The following is a 12,892-nucleotide window of genomic DNA, read 5'->3' as shown; positions in this document are numbered from 1 at the left end:
GTCGCTGTTGGACCCGCCCATCCCTTGACTGACATTTCTCCGGGCCCAATGGAAGGCTGGGGCCTATTCCTCTCCGAAGCTCGCAGCTTAAGTCTTGATAGGTGGGACTCGCCAGAATGGAGGAAACTTCATCCTCCGTTATCCTCCAGGAAAGGCAGGGGCAGGAAGGTGGAGTGGACACTGGACAGAGAGAAAATGCTTGACGGACAAGGGCCGCCCGCAATCGGAGTACCGTGCGCAGGCTGGCCAACTTAAGAATTCGGTTGCTAAGGCGAGAGGCGGGCCTCTCAGAGGCAGGAAGTTTTTGTGGGTGTCTGGGGATTCAGGCAGCTAAGGGCTTGGCGGCCTCTGGAAAAAGGGAAGCTCATGGCGCAGAAGGGTGAGTTTGCAAAGACAATGTGTAGGCTGACCAGGCCCTGCCCAAACGCGCGAAAGGCAGAGCTGACCTCACTTCCGAGCATGGGTCTCTGTGGGCGAGACTATGCAGGTTAGGAGCCCAGGCCTGACCGGGGCGCTTGTGGGCGTGCCTTTGGCAGGCTCCTGATTCCTCCTTGACTCCAGCAAGGCTTGATCATCACCTTCTTTGCTGGCTTTTTTCCAGCTTGGGCAGCTAACCATTCGCCCTCTGTTGTATGAGTTTCACCCTTTTGGTGGCCTTATGGCCACTTGGGAGGGCTTATGGACCGTTTCCAATAGTGACAGGATTTCATAAGCATGCTTTCTGTCTTGACGGTTTGACTGAGGAGCCCCTATTCTTTCCAGATTGCCCGTGAGTGTGCACCAGGGAGAATGCATAGTGAAAGTCCCTCGTCTTCAGTGCTTAGTAGGGATCTTGTCAGAGCAATGATTTCTGGTCCATGAAGCTGCTTCCATCGGTGATCAGTCCCACATGAGGCTCAGTGGAGGGTTGGTCCTTTAAGTTCCATCTGCTACAGTACACTAGCTCAATGACGTGTAGGCAGTTGTGCATTGAGGGGTGTGAACAATGGCTGGATTTCAGGCTGAAGTGACCTGAAGTCTTAAATTAGGATTGTCTAAGAGAATACTCCTGAATTCTCTCAGAAGTCAGCCAATAGCTCCCTCTTTGTTCCAGTAAAGAAAAGATTTGAGGAGGGACATACACAGTGGTGGATTGCCCCAGGCTAAACTTCTCAGCTTCCTGAAGCCTGTCATATGTAGCTGCTACAGCTGGAAGGAAAGGGAGCCACCCCTTAACAGTCTATACTAGTTGTTTTGAAAAGTAGGCAGGGGGTCAATTCCCCAGAGCTTGAATTAACATCCCCCCAGACTCAGGCCTTGTCTCTCCTGGACATATAATTTGAAAGGTTAGGCTGAGGCTAACTTTGTTTTTATTGTTTCAAAGGCTGTCTGGTACTCGTTAGTCTAAGCAAGGGACTCAAGATCATGTCCCTTTAAAGCCTCCTAGAAGAGTTTTCCTCTGAGCCCATAGTTTGGGATCCAAATGTGACAGAACCCTGCCATTCTCAGGAAGACCCTCAGGTGCCTGTGGGTCTTGGGTGTTCTTAAGTCTGAACTGCCTGTTGTCTATTGGGCAAAAGATCCCACTGTCCTTAGGAAAGGAAAAAGCCTGGATAGGTGACTTGTTGCTGACATGTCTAGGCCTCTTTCTGGGAGACCTTATATCCAGAATTGGCCAAATAGTTCAGAGTTCTGATGGTGTTTTGAAGACTTTTCTCATATGTAGAGCTCACTGTGTGGAGAAGGCAATGGCACCCCACTCCAGTACTCTTGCCTGGAAAATCCCATGAATGGAGAAGCCTGGTGGGCTGCAGTCCATGGGGTCGCTAAGAGTCAGACACAACTGAGCGACTTCACTTTCACTTTTCACTTTTATGCGTTGGAGAAGGAAATGGCAACCCACTCCAGTATTCTTGCCTGGAGAATCCCAGGGATGGGGGAGCCTGGTGGGCTGCCATCTATGGGGTCGCACAGAGTCAGACATGACTGATGCGACTTAGCAGCAGCAGCAGAGCTTGCTGTGAGCAAACTGTCCACATATTAGAGTAAGAATCCTTTGTCTAATATTAAGTTTCTAAGGTCCCTAGCCAAGGTTTCCCCAAAGTAGTGTTACCCAGTGAATCGGGTCCTGCTGTTCACTCCTTACAAAATCAATGCCCACAAATGTCGGTGGAGAGAAAAGATGCTTTGAATCAGAATGGCAGCAATCTGGGGAGAAGGTGGACTCAGCATTCCCGGAAAGCCACTTCTGAAGATTCTCTTCAGCCCTGAAAGTTTTGAAAGGGAAACAGAAGTAATCTCAGTTCATCTCTGAGGTGGGGAGTGAGAGTTGTGGCTGTCTTCCACTGTGTGCAGGCTTGTGGACTCCTCATGATCTTCCCCTACATGTTACTCTTGTTCACACAGTGTGTTCAGGCTACTGAAGGCGAAGCTAGAGAAGAGATCTGGTCACCTGTTAACTACTTATTCTTCATGTCTACTGCTTTGATCCATGGAAAGAACCAACAAGTTAGGCAAGGTATTGTGAGATTACAAGATTTGAAAAGTGTGCTTGGGTTGGAGTTGAGAACATGGGAGTCCCTGGTTTAAAAGTGAATTACAATATAGCTTTGCTAAGGTGACGTGGACAGGGGCTTCCTCCTGAGGGCAGTTTCCTGCAAAGAGCTGCTTCCAGTAGGGAAATTCTTAAATCCTTGATGGAAGTCCGTCCAAGCACACTGTTGAACTACCTGTGTTTCTGGGTCCTGCCAGGTAAAAGCAAATAGCTCAGGGGAGAAAGAGCTCCATCTCCTTTTCTGGGTTTTCCATGAGCGCCATCTGTAGGCTCAAAGCATGCTCTGGTGGGTGGGCCCCTGATGTCAAGCTGTTCTGGCAAAAATGTTACTCGAGCTTTAAACTTGCAAAGGAGATTCTGTCCCCAAAGAGGGATTGAACACTCTGACATATCATAAGAAACTGTGTTTCAGGGTGGGGTCCCCTAGTTGACATTCTGGAAGTTATAAGAACAAATGAGTTTGTGCTTCTTCAGGGACTCCTGTAACTGGGGTGAATTGAGATGCTTTCTGTGTCCGTTTGGTGCTTACCACAGAATGTTGTGCCCGTATCTATTAGTAAGTTAATCAACTTGTTCCCCACCGTCAAAGGAGCCTGGAGCGCCTGTGGGGAAATTGGAATTGCATGCATGCATGCAAGCCTCTAGTTAAACGGAGCCCCCTAGATCTCTGCGTTTGCTTTGAGTGTTCCTCTCTTTCTACCATACAAGAGGCTCCTCGCTTCCTTGTATTGTTTTTGTTCCTATGTTTTCGGTTCAGTTCAGTTCAGTCGCTCACTCGTGTCCGACTCTTTGTGACCCCATGAATTGCTGTGCGCCAGGCCTCCCTGTCCATCACCAACTCCCGGAGTCTACTCAAACTCATGTCCATCGAGTCAGTGATGCCATCCAGCCATCTCATCCTCTGTCGTCCCCTTCTCCTCCTGCCCACAATCCCTCCCGGCATCAGGGTCTTTTCCAATGAGTCAACTCTTTGCATGAAGTGGCCAAAGTACTGGAGTTTCAGCTTTAGCATCAGTCCTTCCAAAGAAATCCCAGGGCTGATCTCCTTTAGAATGGACTGGTTGGATCTCCTTGCAGTCCAAGGGACTCTCAAGAGTCTTCAACACCACAGTTCAGAAGCATCAATTCTTCAGCACTCAGCTTTGTTCACAGTCCAACTCTCACATCCATACATGACCACAAGAAAAACCATAGCCTTGACTGGACGAACCTTAGTCAGCAAAGTAATGTCTCTACTTTTCAATATGCTATCTAGGTTGGTCATAACTTTCCTTCCAAAGAGTAAGCGTCTTTTAATTTCATGGCTGCAATCACCATCTGCAGTGATTTTGGAGCCCCCCAAAATAAAGTCTGACACTGTTTCCCCATCTATTTCCCATGAAGTGATGGGACCAGATGCCATGATCTTTGTTTTCTGAATGTTGAGCTTTAAGTCAACTTTTTCACTCTCCTCTTTCATTTTCTTCAAAAGGGTCTTTAGTTCCTCTTCACTTTCTGCTATAAGGGTGGTGTCATCTGCATATCTGAGGTTATTGATATTTCTCCCAGCAATCTTGATTCCAGCTTGTGCTTCTTCCAGCCCAGCGTTTCTCATGATGTACTCTGCATATAAGTTAAATAAGCAGGGTGACAATATACAGCCTTGACATACTCCTTTTCCTATTTGGAACCAGTCTGTTGTTCCATGTCCAGTTATAACTGTTGCTTCCTGACCTGCATATAGGTTTCTCAAGAGGCAGGTCAGGTGGTCTTGTTATTCCCATCTCTTTCAGAATTTTCCCCAGTCTATTGTGATCCACACAGTCAAAGGCTTTGGCATAGTCAATAAAGCAGAAATCGATGTTTCTCTGAAACTCTCTTGCTTTTTCTATGATCCAGCAGATGTTGGCAATCCTATGTTTTAGCCCAGGGCAATAACAACAGACTGGTTCCAAATAGGAAAAGGAGTACGTCAAGGCTGTATATTGTCACCCTGCTTATTTAACTTCTATGCAGAGTACATCATGAGAAACGCTGGACTGGAAGAAACACAAGCTGGAATCAAGATTGCTGGGAGAAATATCAGTAATCTCTCATATGTAGATGACACCACCCTTATGGCAGAAAGTGAAGAGGAACTAAAAAGCCTCTTGATGAAAGTGAAAATGGAGAGTGAAAAAGTTGGCTTAAAGCTCAACATTCAGAAAACGAAGATCATGGCATCTGGTCCCATCACTTCATGGCAAATAGATGGGGAAACAGTGGAAACAGTGTCAGACTTTATTTTTTGGGGCTCCAAAATCACTGCAGATGGTGACCATAGCCATGACATTAAAAGACGCTTACTCCTTGGAAGAAAAGTTATGACTAACCTAGATAGCATATTCAAAAGCAGAGACATTACTTTGCCAACTAAGGTCCGTCTAGTCAAGGCTATGGTTTTTCTTGTGGTCATGTATGGATGTGAGAGTTGGACTGTGAAGAAGGCTGAGCACCGAAGAATTGATGTTTTTAACTGTGGTGTTGGAGAAGACTCTTGAGAGTCCCTTGGACTGCAAGGAGATCCAACCAGTCCATTCTAAAGGAGATCAGCCCTGGGATTTCTTTGGAAGGACTGATGCTAAAGCTGAAACTCCAGTACTTTGGCCACTTCATGCAAAGAGTTGACTCATTGGAAAAGACCCTGATGCTGGGAGAGATTGGGAGCAGGAGGAGAAGGGGATGACAGAGGATGAGATGGCTGGATGGCATCACTGACTCGATGGATGTGAATCTGAGTGAACTCCAGGAGTTGGTGATGGATAGGGAGGCCCGGTGTGCTGCGATTCTTGGGGTCACAAAGAGTCGGACATGACTGAGCGACTGCACTGAACTGAACTGAATCTTTTTTCCGGTGTCTTTCCTACTTACAGTAAGCACATCATTCCTTCCCCAGTGGTGACTTACCTCTCTTTGGGTTATGCACTTTCCAGGAATCCAATGCTGCTGCCAGGAAAGTGGTGTTCCACTTTGCGTCTTCTTTCTTCTGTCATTGTTCCCTGTTGTTGAACATGTTAAAAGCAACATCTACCAATTGAGAAGTGTTCATTCCAAATGCACCATCTGAATTTTGTAATTTTCTTCTTATATCTGGGATAGTTTGTTCAATGCGGGGGCCTCAGGGTCTGTGTTCCTATAGCGCCTATGAGCTTGACAAATTCTTTGACTTTGCATGCATATGTGTGTGTGTTTGTGTGTATGCTCAGTCGTGTCTGACTTTTTGCTACCCCATGGACTGTAGCCCACCAGAATCCTCTGGTCATGAGATTTCCCAGGTAAGAATACTGGAGTGGGTTGCCTTCCCTCCTCCAGAGGATCTTCCCAACCCAGGGATCGAATCTGCATCTCCTGTGTCTCCTGCATTGCAGGCAGATTCTTTACCCATTGAGCCATAACTCTGATGGAGCCTCATTAAGTTTTTGTTGTATTTCCTGAATTTTGTTTAAGCTCTTTTGCCTAGGACCTGCTAAGATACACTTTCTATAATGCTCTAGGTGTGTTATGCCTCCATTATTAGGATCCTAGTTAGGCTCAGCAATTCTGTTGTGTTGTACTGTCATGTCTGATTCTTTCGGACCCGATGTACTGTAGCCCACCAGGCTCCTTTATCTATAGAATTTTCCAGGCACGGCCTGGAGTGGGTTTCCAGTTCCTCTTTCAGGGGGACTTCTGACCCAGAGGTTGAACCCGAGTCTCCAACAGTGGCAGGTGGACTCAACCAGTGAGCCATCTGGAAAGCCCCTAGGCTCAGCAATAGAAACTGCCAGATTTGCTTCTGAAGATCCATCTTCAGAAGCACACTAGATGGAGCTGGCATGCTTCCTCTGTGAAAAGTGAAAGTGAAGTCGCTCAGTAGTATCCAACTCTTTGTGACCCCAGGACTGTAGCCTGCCAGGCTCCTCAGTCCATGGAATTTTCCAGTTCTAATGAAAACTGGATTTGTTTGAATCCGTTCTAATGAGGTGGATGAAACTGGAGCCTATTATACAGAGTGGAGTAAGTCAGAAAGAAAAACACCAATACAATATATTAATGCATATATATGGAATTTAGAAAGATGGTAATGATGACCCTATATGTGAGACAGCAAAAGAGACACAGATGTAAGGAGCAGTCTTTTGGACTCTGTGGGAGAAGGCAAGCGTGGGATGCTTTGAGAGAATAGCATTGAAACATGTATATTACCATATGTGAAACAGGTCGTCAGTCCAGGTTCAATGCATGAGACAGGGTGCTCAGGGCTGGTGCACTGGGATGACCCTGAGGGATGGGATGGAGAGGGAGGTGGGAGGGGGGTTCAGGATGGGGAACACAGGTACACCCATGGCTGATTCGTGTCAATGTATGGCAAAAACCACCACAATATTGTAAAGTAATTAGCCTCCAATTAAAATAAAAGAAAAAAAGAGTACTGGATTGAGTTGTCATTTCCTTCTTCAGGGGATCTTTTCTGCCTTTACATTGCAGGCAGACGCTTCACTGTCTGAGCCACCAGGGAAGCCTTCCTCTGTAGCCTTGTCAAAAGCCATCCTTCATTTATCCACTCTCCATTTATCCTCCATTTATCACTGAGGAATTGATGCTTTTGAACTGTGGTGTTGGAGAAGACTCTTGAGAGTCCCTTGACTGCAAGGAGATCCAACCAGTCCATCCTAAAGGAGATCAGCTGGGTGTTCATTGGAAGGACTGATGCTGAAGCTTAACTCCAATACTTTGGCCACTTGCTGTGAAGAACTGACTCTTTGGAAAAGACCCTGATGCTGGGAAAGATTGAAGGCGGGAGAGGGGGATGACAGAGGAGATGATGGACTTGAGTTTCAGCAAGCTTCAGGAGTTGGTGATGGATAGGGAAGCCTGGTGTGCTGCAGTGCATGGGGTTGCAAAGAGTTGGACACCACTGAGCGACTGAACTATTTAACTATTTGTCCCCGGTAAGCATCCTACCCCTGGAGCAGGGAATAACAACGCAGTCCAGTATTTTTGCCAGGTGAATTCCAAGGACAGAGTAGTCTGGCGGGTTACAATCCATAGGGTTGTAGGGTTGCAAAGACTCAGATAAGATTGAGAGACTAACACACACAAGGTTTCTATTCAAGAAAGTATGAATGTCCGCCCATTGGGAGGTTGAGTGGCAAAGACAGAAATAAAACGTTCAGCCATGCAGAGTCTGCTCAGTAAGGAAGGTTATGATCTCTCCAGTTAAGCACATCTTAAGAGAATGGATTGTGCATCCATAGAAACCCAGCTGGTTGGCCATTTGGAGTAACGCTTCCCATGGAATAGCAGCACAAGGGAAACTGCCCAGCTCCAAGCTCATTCTCTTTTCCACACGATAGGCCAATAAATCAGGAGCCAGGTGTTGGGGCATGGAATAAGGACTTTGTTCCTAATGCTGGGATTCTGAGAAGATGGTGAGCCAGTGTCCTAGAAAAGCATCTTACCAGGGCCTGGAAGCTAGTTTCTTTTAGAGAACAAAGAAAGGGGAGGTGAGGATGAAAAGACCATGAGTTGTTGCAAAGATGTGGCTTCGGCCAGACTGTGGGAGGGGATGTGTTAATTTTTTCTTTCCTGTAGCTATTCACAGGTGGGCTGGTTCAGGGTGTTTCCTGAGAGCTTAACAAAGGTCTTTTAGTTTAACATTCAGGCCTGGGGGCACAGGGTTGGAGATAGGCCATTCTGAATATTTTCGGCAATGGGCAACATTCCTCTAGTGACTACCTTGTAAAAGCAGTAGAAAGCAAAGGTTAAAAGAAACAAGGTTCCCCCAGGGGTCCAGTGGTTAAGACTCCGTCTACCAGCGCAGGGGACAGTTCGATCCCTGGCCGGGGGAAGATGACACACGCCTCCGTCTACCAGCGCAGGGGACAGTTCGATCCCTGGCCGGGGGAAGATGACACACGCCTCCGTCTACCAGCGCAGGGGACAGTTCGATCCCTGGCCGGGGGAAGATGACACACGCCTCCGGGCAACTAATCCCTGCACCACAGCTACTGCAACCCGTGTGCCTAGAGTCTGTGCTCTGCAACAGGAGAAGCCACGGCAATGAGACGCCTGTGCACTGCAAGGGAGAGTAGCCCCTGCTTGCTGCAACTAGAGAGAGCCTGTGTGCAGCAGCAAACCATGAGTGCAGCCAAAAGTAAAGTTGTGTGTTTTTTTTAAAGCAAAGAAACAAATGTAATTTGAAGTCAGATTCATTCTTCCTTTCTTCCCTGTAATAAGTCCTGGTATAAAGTAGGGCACGTGAGATAAAGCCAGGCTCCTGGCGAAAAGCAGGGTCAGAATGTTTTAGCCAGAATAGGAGAGAGAAAGCCGGATCACTGGCCGAAAAGTCCGAAAACCTGAGATCAGGCCAGTTAGGGGAAGTGCCCTGAAGCAGGGTCAGGTGAGGTAAAGCAAGGTCTGCAGATGTAAAGCTGGAAATTGGTATAGACAAAGGTAAAGCTGGGCCAAGTAATGTAAAGACGGGAAATGATGTAAATGAAGCCTCAACAGTGCCATAAAGCATTGAAGAGTGACGTGAACCCTGGGAAAGGTCAGGTGCCATAAGCGCAGCAAGATGACTTGAAGCAGGTCTACGTGAGGTAAATGCCAGGAAACTGAGGTGAAAAGCCTTGGACCATCACAGTTCCAGGTGTGTTCCATAAAGCCCGGCACGTGGCTGTTCAGCCTGAGGTGTGAACCAAAGATGGGAACGTGAAGTAAAGCTGGGGGCACCTGAAATAAAGCTAGAAAGCGGAGGTAAGGGCTGGGTGCGTGATGCAAAGTCGGTCACCTGACCTAAAGCTGGGAGATAAACGTCCAGCCAGACTCTTCAGTCAGCAGGTAAACATCATTGATTTCATTCTAGGATCTGGCTCCATTCTCTTGGATGCTGTGCCTTGTGGAAACTTGTTAAAGCCTCCAGGATCTCTGCGTCACCCGCCTAATAATGGTACAGTGTTGGTGGCGATGCCAGCAAGGTCGCTGATGAAACACACTTCATGAGTTCTGCATTAGAAAGATATATCCTTCAGTGCTTCCTCCCACTTGCAGCCCCACAACCCTCTATCCCCCCATTCACCCCCATCTCCTGGTTCTGTTGAAATAGCAAGACTCTTCTCTTCCCGCAGAAGCCGCTCTGTCCCATTTCATGCCTTTCTTCTCCTAGATGATCAAAAGCTTTGGGAGGACATTTACTATCTTCTAATTAGCTGCGTCTTTGATTGTGACAACAGCCGTGAGGCCAGAGCCCCAAGCAAGTACATCCTCACGTGGGCTTTGGGACCCATGCCGATCTCCTTGTTCTGCACAGCTCTCTCTAGCTGGGGCCCATCATGGGTCTGGTCACACGGGACCTCCCATGTAGGGTCTAACGGCCTCTGTGTTGTCCCCAGGACCCTGAGCTGCAGAACTAGGAGTCCTAGGGGATTCTTTACCTGCCTGAGCATCCTCTGAGCTTCTAGAGCTGGCCTCTATGAATTACAGTGTGTCCTTTTACAGAGAGAGGCATCTGGACTCGTTCTGGCTCTAATAGTGTGCCGTGTGCTTCCCCAAAGTTAGAGCAAGTTATCTGAATCTTTGTACTTGGGCTCTGGTGGTGGCTGAGACGGTAAAGAATCTGCTTGCAGGAGACCCGGGTTCAATCCCTGGGCGGGGAAGATCCCCTAGAGGCTACCCTCCAGAAAATGGCTACCCACTCCAGTTTTCTTGCCACGTGGATTCCTGAATGGTGCTGCTTTTTGAGCAATACCAGGCTTCCTAGTAGACTGCAGGGAGGATAAAACTGCATCACGAGCAGCCCCAAAGCAGAGCCTGTGGCTCCAGGACTGTGGCTTGCTTTCCCTCCGCGTTCCCTGCTGATTCTCCTTCCTTCCGCGTTCCCTGCTGATTCTCCTTTCCTCCGCGTTCCCTGCTGATTCTCCTTCCCTCCGCGTTCCCTGCCAATTCTCCGTGGTCCTTGTTCTCCGCGTTCCGTGCTGATTCTCCGTGGTCCTTGTTCTCCGCGTTCCCTGCTGGTTCTCCGCGGTCCTTGTTCTCCGCGTTCTCTCCCTCCCGGCCTTCGCTCCCTGACCCCGTACTCCTTCCTCCTCCTCAGTGCCTGTTCCTGTTCCCACTCCGCTTTCTGATCCCACTGCCCTTCTCTGTGTGATCTGTTTTCTGTTTTTTCTCCCCTTTCCCTTCCGCCTCACTCTCATCCTGTCTCCATCTCTCTGTTCTGTGACTTCACCAAGAACCAAGACTGTTTCCTCTTCTCAAATATTTGATTTACATTGTTTCTCTGTTTGGGGTAGCCTCCTGTAATGGAGAGCAGACTTCGTTGTCTTTTGAACTTCAGAGACAGATTTCCAAAACAGACATGGGTTGCTGCTTCCCTGAATTCCTGTCCCGTGAAGAAGCCCCATTTGTCTGAAAACGTTCAGTTCAGTCACTTATCCATGACCAGCTCCTGCTGCCCTCTCTACCTGGTCACTGTCAATGACACTGCAAAGCGAGAGCCCCCTGCCTGTCACTCCACACCACCTGACTAGTGAGTCGTCCTCGTCTCTAGGCTCATGAGGGCTTCCGTGGTGGCTCAGGTGATAAAGAATCTGCCTTCAGTGCAGCGGATCTGGGTTCGATGCCTGGGTCAGGAAGATCCCCTGCGGAAGGGAATGGCAACCCACTCCAGTATTCTTGCCTAGAGAATCCCATGGGCAGAGGAGCCTAGCAGACTACAGTCCATGGGGTTTCCAAGTCTTACACGGCTGAGCAAGTGTAAGACATAAAACACACACACATATGCACTCTCACACTCACTCATATAACTCCCCAAGCCCATCAACACTCCCAAACACCTTAGGACTCCCAGGCTCACCAGTCATCCCAGACAGATTCTTGCTAATCCCATCACTCCTCCTCAAAGCCCTCAAAGCTCATCAAGCACATGAATTCCTATCTGCATTTGGGCACTTCTTTTGTTACAGTTCATGGAGTTGTATGCTTACAATGTTCACAAATCAGTATGATAGAGTAAATAAGTACCCCGATTGTCATCTTCCCTCCCCCTCTTCATTCCACTTACTTTACTGTTTGAATTCTTCCTCACCCACAAGTCAGACTCCTGGCCCTGTTTTTTTCCTCAGTCTCAAGTACAGTTTGTGTCTCTACCCATATAAAACCTCACCAGATGCAGAATGCACTGGGGTAAGAAGACTTCTAAAGTCTTGTGAACCTCTCTTAAAGACTGTGGAACCCAGGAATCATCTACGAGAGGGAGACAGGGGGAATGTCTGGCCTGTTTGGAGTGTTGAGTGTTATGTTTGACTGTTAAATCCCACAAGGTCTTAGCCACATACCGGAGATGGTCTTGGAATGTGAGTGTGTGAATAGTAGGGTTGTGCCTTATAGATGCCTTTGGCAGCTTGGCCCTTTTTCTCTGATGGGCCTGTAAGCTCGGCTCCCCATCCAAGTCAGGGGCAGGGCTATGGCTTATGGAGTAATGGACAAGTCTGTAGAGAAGGGCATGACGTGTGGGGAGAATGCCCTGTGTTGCCTATTTCCTCCTCCTGTCTAGAATCTGGCTTTCCTCTGAATGGCCCAACTTCCCTCTTCCTGGTTTCCTGTTCTCAGAGCACCTCTGTGGGGACCACACTGCTCAAAACAGGAAGCGCTCACAGTGGGAGTTCAGGAGTAGTACTGGCAGACTAGAGGAGCTAGGCTGCCAGGCCCTGTCTCCTCCAAAACACCCTGGGGACTGTGAGAGGCCCAGGGGTGTGCCTGATCGAATGGATTTAATTCTGAAGAGAGTGATCGACCTGCTGTGCACAGAGAAGAGCTTTGGGAATGGTAATGACCTGGGGTCACGGCCCAGGAGGAAAGCCCTGGAGGAGAACAGGGCCACCAGTGCCTGACCTGCTTGTGTTCTCCAGCCAAATGCTTGCTTGTTCCTGAGCCTTCCTATGGGAAGAAGCTAATGGTCTGGTTACGACCAGTGTGTATCCAGAATTTATGAAGACGTGGTAACTGCTTTCTGACCGCTAATTGCCCTCTCACTAAGTCCTGTTATGCCCAAGTCGCGAAATCTCCCAATGACCACCAGGGAGCCGGTATCCGATGCAAAAGCAAGAGAGTTTTTATTACCAAGCTCGAGCTGGGGCTCCCACCGTTACCGACGCAGCAGCTAAGGAGAGGAGCCCCGAGTTTTGGGTTACACTGCTTGTATAGGGAATATTCAGGTGAAAGGGTAACAACGGGGTGTTCAGGCTGAAGGACTGCTGATCGGTTACCCTCTTCTGTAGGGTTGTGTGTGGATTTCTGATTGGTTTTTTTACTTCCAAGGTAAATCACAAAGGTAAATCATTACTTCCAAGGTAAATCACAAAT

Source organism: Capricornis sumatraensis, chromosome 20, assembly GCF_032405125.1.
Source record: "Capricornis sumatraensis isolate serow.1 chromosome 20, serow.2, whole genome shotgun sequence".
In the NCBI taxonomy this organism is placed as follows: Eukaryota; Metazoa; Chordata; class Mammalia; order Artiodactyla; family Bovidae; genus Capricornis; species Capricornis sumatraensis.
The sequence above is the reverse complement of the archived record's forward strand: the minus strand, read 5'-3'. Positions refer to the sequence as shown.